This window comes from Passer domesticus, chromosome 5, assembly GCF_036417665.1.
Source record: "Passer domesticus isolate bPasDom1 chromosome 5, bPasDom1.hap1, whole genome shotgun sequence".
Classification (NCBI taxonomy): domain Eukaryota; kingdom Metazoa; phylum Chordata; class Aves; order Passeriformes; family Passeridae; genus Passer; species Passer domesticus.
This window is the reverse complement of record NC_087478.1, coordinates 68,691,040-68,704,329: the sequence shown is the minus strand read 5'-3', so window position 1 is coordinate 68,704,329 and position 13,290 is coordinate 68,691,040. Positions and strand designations below refer to the sequence as shown.

General features: G+C 44.6%; 1 long non-coding RNA gene across 2 annotated transcripts in view; it reads right to left on the bottom strand.

Annotated features, from left to right (window-relative positions):
* The window catches only part of LOC135300864 (uncharacterized), a 55,193-nt gene that overhangs the window by 8,677 nt on the left and 33,226 nt on the right, over positions 1 to 13,290 (bottom strand). For both annotated transcript variants that reach the window (XR_010362626.1, XR_010362625.1), the window contains one exon: positions 12,655 to 12,927. This is a non-coding gene — a long non-coding RNA (uncharacterized LOC135300864). The remainder of the gene's footprint in view (positions 1 to 12,654; positions 12,928 to 13,290) is intronic.

Below are 13,290 nucleotides of genomic sequence, written 5' to 3'. Positions count from 1 at the left end.
CCGTTGCTTGATTCCAAGACGTTCCCAACTCTCCCGGCAGGCTCCCGGCGCAGCTGCTGGCGGTGCCGGCAGGGGCCGCGCGCGGGCCGCGGTGCCGGGGCAGATCCCTTTCCCGCATCCCAAAGCAACAGCCCGTGGCTGAGGCTTTTAAAAAGGCACGTTTTCCATGTTCTCTTTTCCATCGGGCTTGGCTCCTTCTCTTCCTTCACTGGCCTGTTGAAGCTCAAGCTGCTGGGATGGATTCTCCTCCGCAATCACCCTCTGTTCGGCAGAAGATGCCGTAATGAAATACCTTGCCTTTCCTGGAGGGCTCCTCTCTCTGGACTAGGAGAACCTCAACTGAGAGTGAAGCCCATGTATTACGGCTTCTTTAGCCTGATGTGTCAGACTAATGGCCAACACAGACATGCAGAACTGCTGGAGTTGTATATAGGTAACACAAGACAGGAAAATATTTGCTTGTCATCATTCCTAGGGGATGCCCACTTAAGAATAATTATGTACATTGTACTCGAGAAGCTCCCCGCCCCCCCCCCCCCCCCCCCGACTGGAAAATGAAACATTTCTTGGACTGATGGTCCTGATAAGTCCCTTCCGACTCAGCATATTCTGTGATACTAAAAATCTGGAAAACCTACGGAAAGATATTCCGGGGCATCTCACTTTGGATTTGGCATTGACTGTAGAACTCAGAAGTTAACCACACAGCTAATAAAAGAATGTGCATTAATTAATTTTTAATGATCGTTTCCTGGGTGTGGCAAGTGGTTTTGTCGCTTAAATTCTTATGCAAATAAAATCAGGCTAATCTTCTTAAATAGGTAGCTGTAGCTGTGTCAGCCTATTCCGAGCTGGCAGGAGTGCTGCATAATACTTGGAATTCTCTAAATTGTTCATGTCAGTGGGATATCAACTATCAGCACAATAATAACGATAATAGGCATGTGTTTGCTTGCATAGAAGTTATTGCATAATTAAGGGTCTCATTAAGGGTTTTCAGTACCTCAGGAGAATGCCCCTAACTTTCTGGTTGTTTTCATCCTATTAATACCAACATCACACAAGCCATTCCCCAGGCGACTTGTTGTTTTAATCACTGGTTAGTTGGGAAATTCAGATGCAGCAACATATCTGAAATTAATTAACAGTGCAATTATGGCCAAAGTGCTTTCATTAAAAGGGAGGAGTGCCTGCTTATGAGACTGCCATCTCTCCAAAGTGATGCTCTCTCATTCTGGCTTTCTTGGATGGTGCAACCATGCCCCTAATCTGATTCCAGTCATCCCACATAAGTGGTATGGGGAACAGTAATTGTTAAATGTAAACCTTCTAGTATTTTCAATGCCACTAAAAAAAGTGAACAGTACCAATACTGCCCCATCCCAGCAACACAGGAAACCAAATGACAGTGCTGTGCCACCCAGGAAAGGTCACCCACATCCGCAACTCCGGGGCATTGCAATCATAAGCATCCTGCAGGCTGACAAGTTCCAGGTACCATCCATATCCCAGTACTCATCACAAGGTGCTCCATCACCCAAAACAATCTGAAAACCTGCTGCAGCACAGGGAAGCAACCTGAGAGAGTTCTAACATGCCCAGATTTCCAAATTGCACACTTACAGGGATTCTGTTAGGTGGAGATGCCCACACCACAGGACAATCTGAAGGATGCTGAGAGCCCCGAGGATGCCTTGTGCTGGAGTCTCTGCACAGGGGCCCAAAGCGGCTGCAGTCACTCTCTGAGGCGGCCTGAGACCTGCAGGGCTGGATCTACAATTCCACCTATGGACCTAAAACCTGGGTCATTAGCACTTCTTAAGATGTCAGTAGATAATCTAGGAAGCCAACCACAACTCACACTGTGAAGCAAGGGAAACAAAAACAACACAGTAGTCCCTGCCAATGTGACCTAGGGCAAAATTCCTTCCTGACCCTAGATCTGGCGATTGGTTTAACCCAAGTATGTGAGCCACACCTGCCCACAGGTACTTGAGAAATTTTCCAATACCACTACAAGCATAAGCATGCTTGTCCAGCCTCCTTCTTTTTCAGCCAGGGCAGTGTCAGTACTTCAAAACTGAAATTAAACTTTACTGTGTGGGTGATAAATCATAGGAGCTGTGAAGACTGTTTCTTCCTAGTCCTCAGGCAGCCAGCAGAGCATGATGTCTGTGACTGACACTAGATACAGTACAGAAAATGGCATCTGAGTCACCTTCAAACTTCTTTTGCTCGTCCTCATTACATGCTTGAGAATAACAACATATCAACCCCAGCATCAACTTTGTAGGTGAAAACAACTCCAATGGCACAAAATCCTCAAAAAGAGTCTTTAGCACAAATAAATCTGGTAAAAAAATATCAGCCTACCTGTGCTTTTACCCCTCCTGCTGTGGAATGGTGGGCAGCACCCTTGTTTCCTCTGAAATTAGAATGGTCTATGGATTTTAGCATAAAACAGTATAAAGCAGACAAGGCAATCACAGCACTTTGTGAAAGTTAGGTCTGTGTTCTGCATTTTAACCCTGTCAAGCTGTATAAAAAGGAAAGAAAACTGGCTACACCTTTGTTTTTAAACTCCTATTCTGACAGCCTCAGATAAGGTCAGTAAGAGCAAGGCTGTGGAAAGAATTATGGTTAAGGACAAACACACTCAGGATTTCAGAAGTGAGGCAAAATGAACATGTGCAGTTCTTCTTAGGTTATCCTGAATCCTGGTAATCCTGAATATACAAAAGAGTGGCCAGCAAATAGAAATTAGATCATATTATTTTATGAAGCCATAATTTTCATGTCTTGTAAACCTGGCTGTGTGTTACAGCGATAGGCAGGAAAATCATGACCTGATCAGTGCAAGGTGGGCTGGGGAGCAGCTTCACCCTGATTGTTACAAGCAAGGTATGAGATGTTTGGACTCATTTCCACCCTGGGCATGGGACTTGCTGCAGGAAATCCATCAAATCCCTTGTCCAGGCTTCTGCTTCCCCCTCACCTTTGGTCTGGTGTTATTTAGTCTGAAAGCCTGGGAACAGGCACTTTTTTCAACACAGTGTTTTCTTCAGTGCCTGGCATGACAGAGGCTGATTTCACAAGACTTTCCATCCTACAGAAAAGAGACAAAAGCTGCACTAAAAGAATGTTGTTTACACTCTGGTTATCTGTAACACTGTGGTCCAGCAGTAAAAAATAAAATGGTTGAACTCATGTGCCAGGCAAGAAAGGGGACAGACTCTGCATCATCTAGGAAAATGTTAAATCACCTGCCCTCCTTTTATCCCCATTTCCATGCCTTGGACAATGAGGAAGTGTCATTTCCTCACTTCTAGACACATGACTGTGCCAGTTCAGTAGACTGGTTTTGCACCTGTTTGCCTTGGATTTATTTAGAGGTAAAATCCTACAAGAACTGTTATGTCAGAATCGTCCTACTCATCAACCTTGCCAGGGAAGAATTTTTCAACCAGAATACCTAGGACTGCAATATGCATCCCAAAGGCTTTGTCTTCAGGCCTGTGCTTAGTCTTAGCAGAAATCCTGGGAGCTCAGGAATGGTTTCCTCATGAACTATCAGTGGGCTGGGGATGAAAAATAAAGTCCAGGTGCCTCTGTAAGAAGCATCTGATATACCACCAGATATTCCCAAAGGAACATTGGTCTGAAGTTACATTTCATGGGGGGCCTCAAGTGTCCATGTCCAGTGGTATTGTGGAGATTTTCCTAACAATGACAGGAAAAGAGCAAAAGGATTTTTAAAGCAATTTCAGCAGCTAAATGTATCTGTAGTTTCCTGGGAGACAACAGGTTTTCCCATGTCAAAGCTTGCCTTAAGTACATTTCAAAGGTCCACCATAACAGAGGGTTGTGACTACAGATAGGGGTCATTATTGCTCCATCCTGTAACCCAGTAAGGTCAACAGACCCAACTTGGAGCTGACAGGGCTACTCTGTTAAAAGCAGTGGAGTTATTTCCATGTAAGTGAGAGGAGAAACCAGGCAGTGCTTTAACCTGTGGAGCTGAGGCACCACCATTACTACTGTTGTCTCCTGCTTTTTCTGCAGGACCACAGGTGACATTGCAGTGACAACAGCTGAAACTGAACCCAAATACTTAGATTTGACAGCAGAATGAAACATGTCTGAAAGAAGGCTCCAGCAACTCAGTCTTTCTAGCACTGCAGGAGTAGCAAGCCATCAAGGCAGTGCCTTAACATACTGAGATGCTTCTGAGATAATGCCTTCTGAGAAAGAGATCAAATGAGAATCTGTTTTGCACGGCTGTGTTTTGCCCCACTGCCTCCAGAATTGTGCAGCTCTTTCTTTGTTTTTGCTCCAGATTGTACCAAGAGTGTCTCGCATCAGGTGCTTCTTAGAAGCCCTTTCAATAGGAGCAGGATAATTGAGGCATCAAATTGCATCCTGTGGGAGTTCCAGGATTAGGCCATAGAGCAGGTCATGTTATATGTTCGAAAGGACAAAGAGCATTTCATGTTTTGTCTGTTCACTTAGCTATGAAATAGTGAATTTTGAAGTACCTATCATTTGCCTTAATCTTGTTCTCCTAGACTGCCACACCCCAAGTGATTTTTGCTAGGATGATATATTATACTCATCATTTCCTGATGCAACACATTGAATCACAGAGTGGTTTGGGTTGGAGGGGACCTCAACAATCATCTCTTTCCAACCTCCTGCCATGGGCCAGGACACCTTCTACTACACCAGGTTATTCAGAGCCCCATCCAACCACTGCCTTGGACACTTGCATGGGAGCAGCAACCTGACATGAGGGACTAAACATCAAGGATTCAGTATCTGGCCTTTTCAAATTCTAGGCCTGAATACTCAGTGGGTTGGCTCTGGACTTCACTCTTTCCTTGCACACAATTCAAAGCAGGAAAACCATGATCCCTTTGGACCACTAAAGGACTGCCCCGGAGAATTTCTCTTTTCCTCTTGTGCAGCAAGTTAGGGTTCTGCCTTTTACTCTGCCAGACCAGAGACTGGTGGATAGTTATGGTATTTTTTGTAGCTGGTGAAATATCTTGTGGAAGAATTCTTGTACTGTTGCTATTATTTATTATTTGCTGAGTGTTGACAACATATTTCCATGCCAAAAAGGAGACTTTAGGCAGGGAAACTTTTTTATCTGCATGTGCACGTGTACATGAATATTCCCTCACTTCTGCCCCTTGATCCTTCTGGACTTGGGAGCCACAGCCTGAAAGCTCTGGGGCAGCTCCCTTTAAACACAAACTGAAATCCAATATGAGCATGAAAAATACAATCTGCACATTAGCCTCTATTGTTTATTTTGATATTGAGGAACATTTATCTTAGCCTTTCCCTAAACATCCTTAGCAGTCTTCCGCTGAAGTGGGAAGAGCAGCACAAGGAATACCGCAAATACCAAGGTAATGTTATCTGTTTTTTCTACAGCAAACTTGGCAGATTTTGAAAGGATACCCACTGTGGCAAATTCAAGGCTTCAATAAAACCTTTTGATAATGAAAATAAGGAATGTCAGATATCAATAAAAAAGCCAGATTCTGTGATTTTTGGTGGCCTTTTCAAACTGAGGCAGAAAAAGAATCCATTCAGCTTTGTAGCACTGGAGTGTGGAGAGAAGCTCAGGGATGTGCCCTCCCCTAAAGCACGTGGAACAAGGGACTCACCAGGGAGATATGGAGATGTGCTGGGAAGACATAGCTCCAGCTGGTTAAACAGCACAGAAGGCTGGGTCAGATTGGCTAGAGAGGCATCAGTAAGTGTTCAAGAGCAGGTTGGATGGGGCTCTGAGCAACCTGGAATAATGGAAGGTGTCCCTCCTGGCAGGGAGTTGGAATGAGATGATCTTTAAGGATCCTTCCAACCCAAGTCATTCTATGATTTATGAGTAATATTTTCTTTTTGCACCTCAACCGACCTAATAATTTCCAACTGAACCATACCTGGGCAATGGGCTGTATGGCAAATCTGGTCATTGAACTGGTAATTAAACATTTCAGAGAACTTTTAACTTTGACCATTCTGCCATTTACTGTCATGATAGGGCAGTTTGTGAACACTTGCTCCCTCCTCTTTGTGCAAATAGATGCATATGCAGCACGTTATGAAAACACAGACAATTCAGGCCATAAGACTGAGGAAATATGATCATCATGGTGATGATGATGATGATGAGAACATACTTGCCTGCTGAGTAGCATCAGTGTTTAGAGATGCTGTATTTGAAGCACTGAGGACTTTAACATTTAAAAACTTAGATCCCTCACATGGATGGTCATGCCATATGCTCTAGCAAATTTTTCTCTCCCTGAATGTGCAATGTAGACAGCTCTGAGGAGGAAACCTCTATCTCTGTTCCCTTTTGTAGGACTTTGTATCCACACTGGAAGTAGGCTCTGTTTGTGTTGGCCAGAGATAAAGCAGTCTTTTTCCATCCATGGTGTGTTTGTTTTCACCTCCACCTATGCACGGGTAGCACAGCGAATGTTTCCAAACAGCAGATTAATCAGAAAGCACGAGGTGCAGCTGCAGCCAGACTGTGGTTTCTTCTCTCTTTGAGGCAGAGAGCATTTGTAACCACTTTCCTGTCTTCACAGAGCTGCTGATGATCGCATCTTCTTGGAATTTGCTGCTTGTGCTGGCGCACAGCTACAGCAGAACCAAGGCGGCCGCCGGGGGCTCGCTGACTGTCTCTGTTCTCTGGGGGCTTGCCGCGGTCACTCCAGTTCCTGCTTCCAGGGAAGAGGAGCCCGGAGGGGGAGTGTGTGATCTGACTCCAATTAAACTCACGGAGGAGAGCAAAGGAGGAATGGAAGGAAATGGGAGTGAAGAGGGATTAACTCCACTGGAGGAGGTGAAACCCCACAGGGTGCTAAAACCAGCAGCGGCAGCTGAGAGGCGACAGGGCGGGTGTGGGACATTTGGTCCTTACCTCTCCACATCAAAGCTCCTGAGAAAAAAAACAGCATTCTGGAAAAAGGGAGGGCAATTCACCAGTGTGACACTGCCTCTCCTAGAGAGAGCCGTCACTTTTAAGGAAAGACAGCTGATCAGGACAGGGGAGACTGAATGCAGCTTAGGGAAGATGTCCTGGTGTTGAACTTCTGATGAAATCTTTGTGTGGCCTCAGAGATCCATGGCACCCTGACCTCTCCCTGTGCAGGGATTGATCGTGGGCTTAGACAGAAGCAGCAGCAGCAGAACACTCATGTAAAGTTTGCCTCTTGCCATCAGCACACCAGGTCAGGTCTCAGCTGGGATGAGTCCTCCTCCCCTGGTGGAAGACCTTTCCCATTTCTCCAGGTGAAGATTTAGCTGACCTCCTGTGGTACTCATTCAGTAAAGCCACCCAGCCAGTATTTGGAAAAGAATACTCTGAGGAGTTTCCCCTTTTTTGATTAAATCTCTCTGACTGTAATTTGTCTATCTGTCTCACTAATCTTGCCTGCCAGGATGTATCTCTCTATCACTCCGTTTAAAGCTGGAAGCTAGTAATATTAATTTTTTTAAAATTCCTTTTTGCTTTTATTCCCTGCCCAATTTAGTTATTTCCAGTCAGGAATATGTGTGCTTGTCCTGTTGGGAAGCTGCTGGTGGGTACAGACTGTTGATACTCAGAGCAGAAATGAGGAGGTTGGACCCTGTGAACCACCTTTTGCAGGTCCTCCTGCCCAGACTGCCTGTGTGACCTCCTTGTGGGCTCTGCCATGACTTGTGCAACCCACAGTCTCTGAAGAGCAGCAGCTTGAGGGAGAGAAGTCACTTCTCAGTTTTGCCCAGGCCTGCTCAGGCTTTAAGTATGTCTTGCTTGTTTGCAGCCTATTTAAGCACACAGCAGGGTGGGTGCCAGCCTCCAGTGCTGATCCATCAGCTGTTTTGGCCTGATGCTTCCAGGGAGGGAGTTTTGGAAATGATGTGGATCTCCCCATCTTTCTGGCTGACAACATCCCCTCCCCTGTGCCCAGCATCCTTGCTTGAAAAGCTGTGTGGTTGTCAGATCTGCAACCCAATCCACTGACAGATAAACCTAGGATAGTAAATGATTTGTTTTCAGCCAGGTTTGCTCTCCCATTCCCTTGACCTTGTCACAGCCTGAGATCCCACAGAACTACAGCACAGTGGGTACAAGCAGCCAGAGTAAAGGAAAGGAGTGCTGTCACTTTTAATGGCTTCCACGATAAAAGTAATTTTATCTCAGCTGAGAAAAACACATCCTTGTTATTGCCTTCATTCTGAATGTTCTGAGTCCTGAATCTTGCTCCCACTTTCCATGCAGTCCCATCTGTCCTCTCCTATCCAGCTGTGCTAGACACATCACTCTCCCCCAGGTCTGGATCTTCTGCCTCCCCACCTCAGACCTTCTGATGTGCAGTTCTCAGCCTTTCCCCAGTGAATTGCTCCCTAATGGTTGATTACCACCACAGCTGACACAATTAATTGAAGTTGCACTGCCAAATCTTCTACCAAAACCATTCCCATGCTTTCAGAATAAGAGAATACTTGATCCTACTGCACCAAGCAAGAGGACAGTATGAGCAATTAATGCCAAGAAACAAAACAGGAGGATAAGAGTAAAAAAACTGACCCAAACCCCAGGATATTGGGCTGAACACAGACCTGTTACAAAAACAGTGTCTGTGTTTCCATCAAAATACAGGGATGACATATATTGCTGAGAAGGACAATGGGGAAATCAAGATGTAGCCCTAAACAGCACTTGTGAACTCCCTCCTGGAGGAAAAGGGGAGGCAGAACTATGGGAAAAATTATTCTCATGCTTCAAGAATTTTTTCTGAATTTCTTAGGATGTGTCAGGCTCACAGCATGCCAGCAGCTGGAAAGTGCACACTCTTGAGTTCTCTTCTTTGCCATAACCTCCCATTGCTAATAGGACAAATAAAGGACCTTCACTTCATCTGACTTACTCTGCAGTGCTATTGGGTATCCCTCTTGAATTGTCAAGTCAGTGCCCTTTGGGGAAAAAGGGTGTTGTCCACTAGATCAAAACACTGGGATTTCTTATAGAGGAGTAATTTTGGGTCTTAAGAAACATGGAATGACTGAAGGAGGAATTCACTGCTCTTCCTCTTTTTATTCCATTTCAGCCTTAATTCAGAATGATGGCAATGTGTCTGCCTGACTTAGGCACGGACCCCAAGTCTGGATACTCACAGAAAATCCTCAAATTGGCTGCCTGCTGGCATTGGAAAACTTGAGATTTTTTTTTAGTACACATGATCTCTAGCACAAACAGCAAAAGAAAATTGAAAAAAAAAAACCCACAACCAAAACCACATTTAGTTCAAGAGCTAAATGGATAAATAAAGAGCAGATTAAAAGTAAAAAAAAAATTGCCAGGTTGAAATATCAGACAGATCTATGTCCTTTGCACATCAAAGACTGCAATACCCTGAAAGGCAACAGCCACTCCAATTCTATTTAACCTCAATAGTGAGGAGAGGAATTCGGGTGTGACTCATGCAGGTGAGTTAACTGACAAACCAAGAGCTGTTCCACATTTGGAATAAAGTGATTAGTAAAGACCCAAGTGCTGGAGGAGGGGCACACAGACTCCACACGGATTTCAGAGGTGGGTGCTGGTTCTTTCTGAAGTCCATGATCACTTGGAGCAGACCAGTGACAAGAGACTGGGAGCACTGAACAGTTTCCTGATTACATTCTTGAATCATCCTAAAAAGACTTGCCTCAGGATTGCTTTAATCTATAGCCAGAGCACAAGAGGTATAGCTAAAGGATGCTAAAGGATGCTAAAGGATGCTCAGGACAGATAAAGAGAGGAATTTCAATTTAGGAATTTATAAACAGAGAGCTGAGAAACAGTTAAGCATCAAGCAGAATCAGACTGAGCTCCTCCACAACACTTTCTTGTGAGCAGGAGTCTCTCAGGGTCACTACTCTCATTAGGGGGTGCTTGTCACCCTCTGTGTTTGTTGCTTTGTCTGTTCTTCCATACACACCTTCCAGTTTAAGGAAGAGAGAGACCTCACACTGACACAGGCTCAATCCCACCAGGCCACAGCACTCCTGGCAACCCCAGCACCAACACCGTGAGAGGGACCAGGGAAATGATCAGGCAGCAGTACCTGGGACTGTGGTGTACCAAAGTGACACTGCTGGGGTGTGTGTGTAATGGGCTGCACATGTGTTGTCTGCTTTGTGTGTTTGTGTGAGTGGGCATGAGACATGCCTCAGCCTTTATGGTTTTGAATGACTTTTTTCTGCTTTGGCCAGCATGGGAAGGCCGCCTCCCACTGCTCACCACAGCCTCTCCCTCCTCCCTGGCAGCCGCAAACCTTTCAACTGCATCCATCGAACCCATGCAAATATTAAAGCTGTTAAATTGATGGGCTGAGTAAATAGGATTAGCTCTGTGTGCCCAAGGGGGGAGGCTGCTACTTGCACATACTGATAGGGAGACAGGGGGGAAGGCTAAGGAGGAGAGGGTTGCTTTCAAGCCAACAAGAATATGCTATCTGGGAGGTACACGGATAGCTTCCAATCTGCCCCTGATTGGATTAGACATGCTCCTAAATGTGAAGTGCCTATACAAGTCTGGGGCTTAGCTGATGCCGGGCTGCTGAGAACCTGCCTGAGTGCTCCCCAAGGATTGCTGCCACCCCGGCGGGCCTGGAGACGTCTGACTGTCAGGGGGCAGAAAGCCCCTGCTGCTGGGCCCTGTCTCGCCCACCGTCCCAGGCGTCGGATCTTTAACCCGCTCCCGTGAAAGCTGAGATCCTTTGCCTCCATCTGTTCACATGCGATGGCTTTACAATTCCCCTCTAACCTACCAAAGGGAAGCGTGAAGTGATCTCTCACTGCCTGGTGGAAGGAAATCTCTCCCTCCCGCCATCTCCCCCTCCTCTTTTTTCTCTTCCAGATGAAGAATTTGAAGTCTTCATGGTCTGTTTAAAATATAAAGTGAGTTCTTGACACATTTTTTGAAGCTGTGCTTGTCTGGGCATTGATTATTGTCACTAACAGCGATGTGAGCCAAATGCTTTCCTTTTCTCCCAAGCTTTGATAATATTTCCAAGAACTTTGGCTGCTTTTTTGCAAAGTTAGTTCCAGAACCAAAATACTAATAAAGAAGTTTACACCTAGCCTGTTGTGTAGGATAGCAGGGAATGGCAGTGGCTTAGTTATTCCTTTCTTAGGTTTATAGAAGAACAGCTCTAAATATTTTTAATTGGAAAAGAAACAAAACAAAACAAAACAAAAAACCACAAACAAAACAACAAAAAAACCCAAACAAAAAAAAAAAACTAAGCAAAAATATCGTAGATGTTGAACAGAGGAAAACTGTACAACTGTGATAACTGTAGTTTATTCCATGGATATTATCCTTTACTTATTTTCTAGTCACAGAGAAAATATTGGGGAGGGAAATCTTTGTTTAACATCTATTTTGATAGTAGTTAGGCAGCACTCTGATGACCATATGCTCACTCTAAATTAAACACTCTCCCTGTTTTGGAAACAGATGCCTGTCCTGATATTCTATAGAGGTAAAAGTTATATATCTTTATTTTCTTTTTTCCCTATTTTTGTTTATTCTGGCTGGAGATAACAGTAACTCCCCTGCAAGGTCTAAGCTGCAACAATAATTTAAATTAATAGAAATAGCTGAGAAAAATACAGGAAGGACCATGAGTTCTGCAGCCTGATGCAAAAATTATTCCTGTTTTAGCTAGGGAGATAAAAAGGAAAAAGGAAGTAATTTCACTTCAAAAGGTGAGTTGTGGAGCCAGAATTCAGGTCCTGGTGTTGGTACTGACTCCTAACCTGCTGCTCTTGTTACTTATCCTGGTAAAGGCATGTAAAAGTGAGGCAGGAATAGAGCAATGGAAACATCCAAAATAGAACTGCAGCACTTATCTCTGCAGGAAAGGTCTAGGCTTCTTTATCATCACCCGAAAGCTGACTGAGAAATACATCTAGGTTTCAGGGAGATATTTGTGTCAGAATAATACCCAGCTATGAATACAGCTGTGATGCACCACATAGATACTCGTAGTAAATGATGTCATAAATAGAACACAAGAACATCCACTGGTGTTAGACACCCTGTTTTCCCCCAGCCCAGCCCACATGAACACCTGAGAACATGAATGATCTCCCCATTAATTTAAGAGCTGTGATGACAACGTTTGGTTGTGCTGTTTTCCCATTAGGCTTGGGGGTATCTTGAGTGGGCCTGATTGCATTACTTTGTGTTGGAAATTGAATTGCTGTGTCCAGTGCCCTTGAACTACTGTGTAAATCAAAATTTCTGTCTAGCAGGTAATGGCTTCCTTCACTGGAATACCTGGATATTAACATACAGTCTTCATAGGAGATGAAATTCCTTTTCTTTCCCATCTTTGTATCAGGTTTAATTTTAAATGATACGTTAATACAAGTGAATGCAGCAAATGGATGCTTTCAGTGTAGATCTGTGCTCCTCAGCACCGCCCCCCTCCCTGGCCAGCATCAGTCTTGGCCAGACCTCTGTGTGGATGTGGCTGCTCCTCTGTGGCCATCCATCCTTCCTTATCTGTGTCACTCCCCTCAGTCCCTCCCCCTGCAACAGACACATCACTGACAGCGGGCAGAGATGCATGTCTCATCAAGGGGATGTTTGCTTACCTCCATGTGTTTCTGACAACATCTAATTTTAAGGCTCCCTGCTGAAACCACTGAATGCTCTGCTAGCTCCAAATCAACCTTCTGACTCCACCCAGCTTCTTCTGTTTTAGCAGTATTCCCATTTCTTTGCTTGAATAGCACCAAAAGGACCTTGAAGTTCCCCTGAGTTGACTCCATTTTTCTTCCTTTTCTAGCCTCATTAAAGCTGTTCTTGATTTTATCACTTCTTCCTGCACTCCTGCACTTGAATGTTGTGTAATTATATCAGATAACCTATTCAAACAAAGGAAAGGGAAATTAGAGATGGAATGGCTTCTTTAGATTGAGGAGACAAGCCCCACTCCCTTGGGAAGAGGGCAGGAAAGGACCATGCACTCCTCACTCACCCAAGTGACATGGGGTTCATGTCTCACTTGAGATCCAGCTACACTTTCAGACCTCACTGCTAGGAAGAATTTCCTGATCCTTTCCTTAACAGTACCACTGCTTAATTCCTTGGCCCACACCTAGTTTTGCCCTTCACCACTCAAAATAGTTTCTAAAAGGTTCATTTTTCACATTTTGTAGTTAAGAAAAGTGACACTGTGTAGGGTTAAATGATGGCTGTAGACTCACAGTACTTAATACATATAGGGA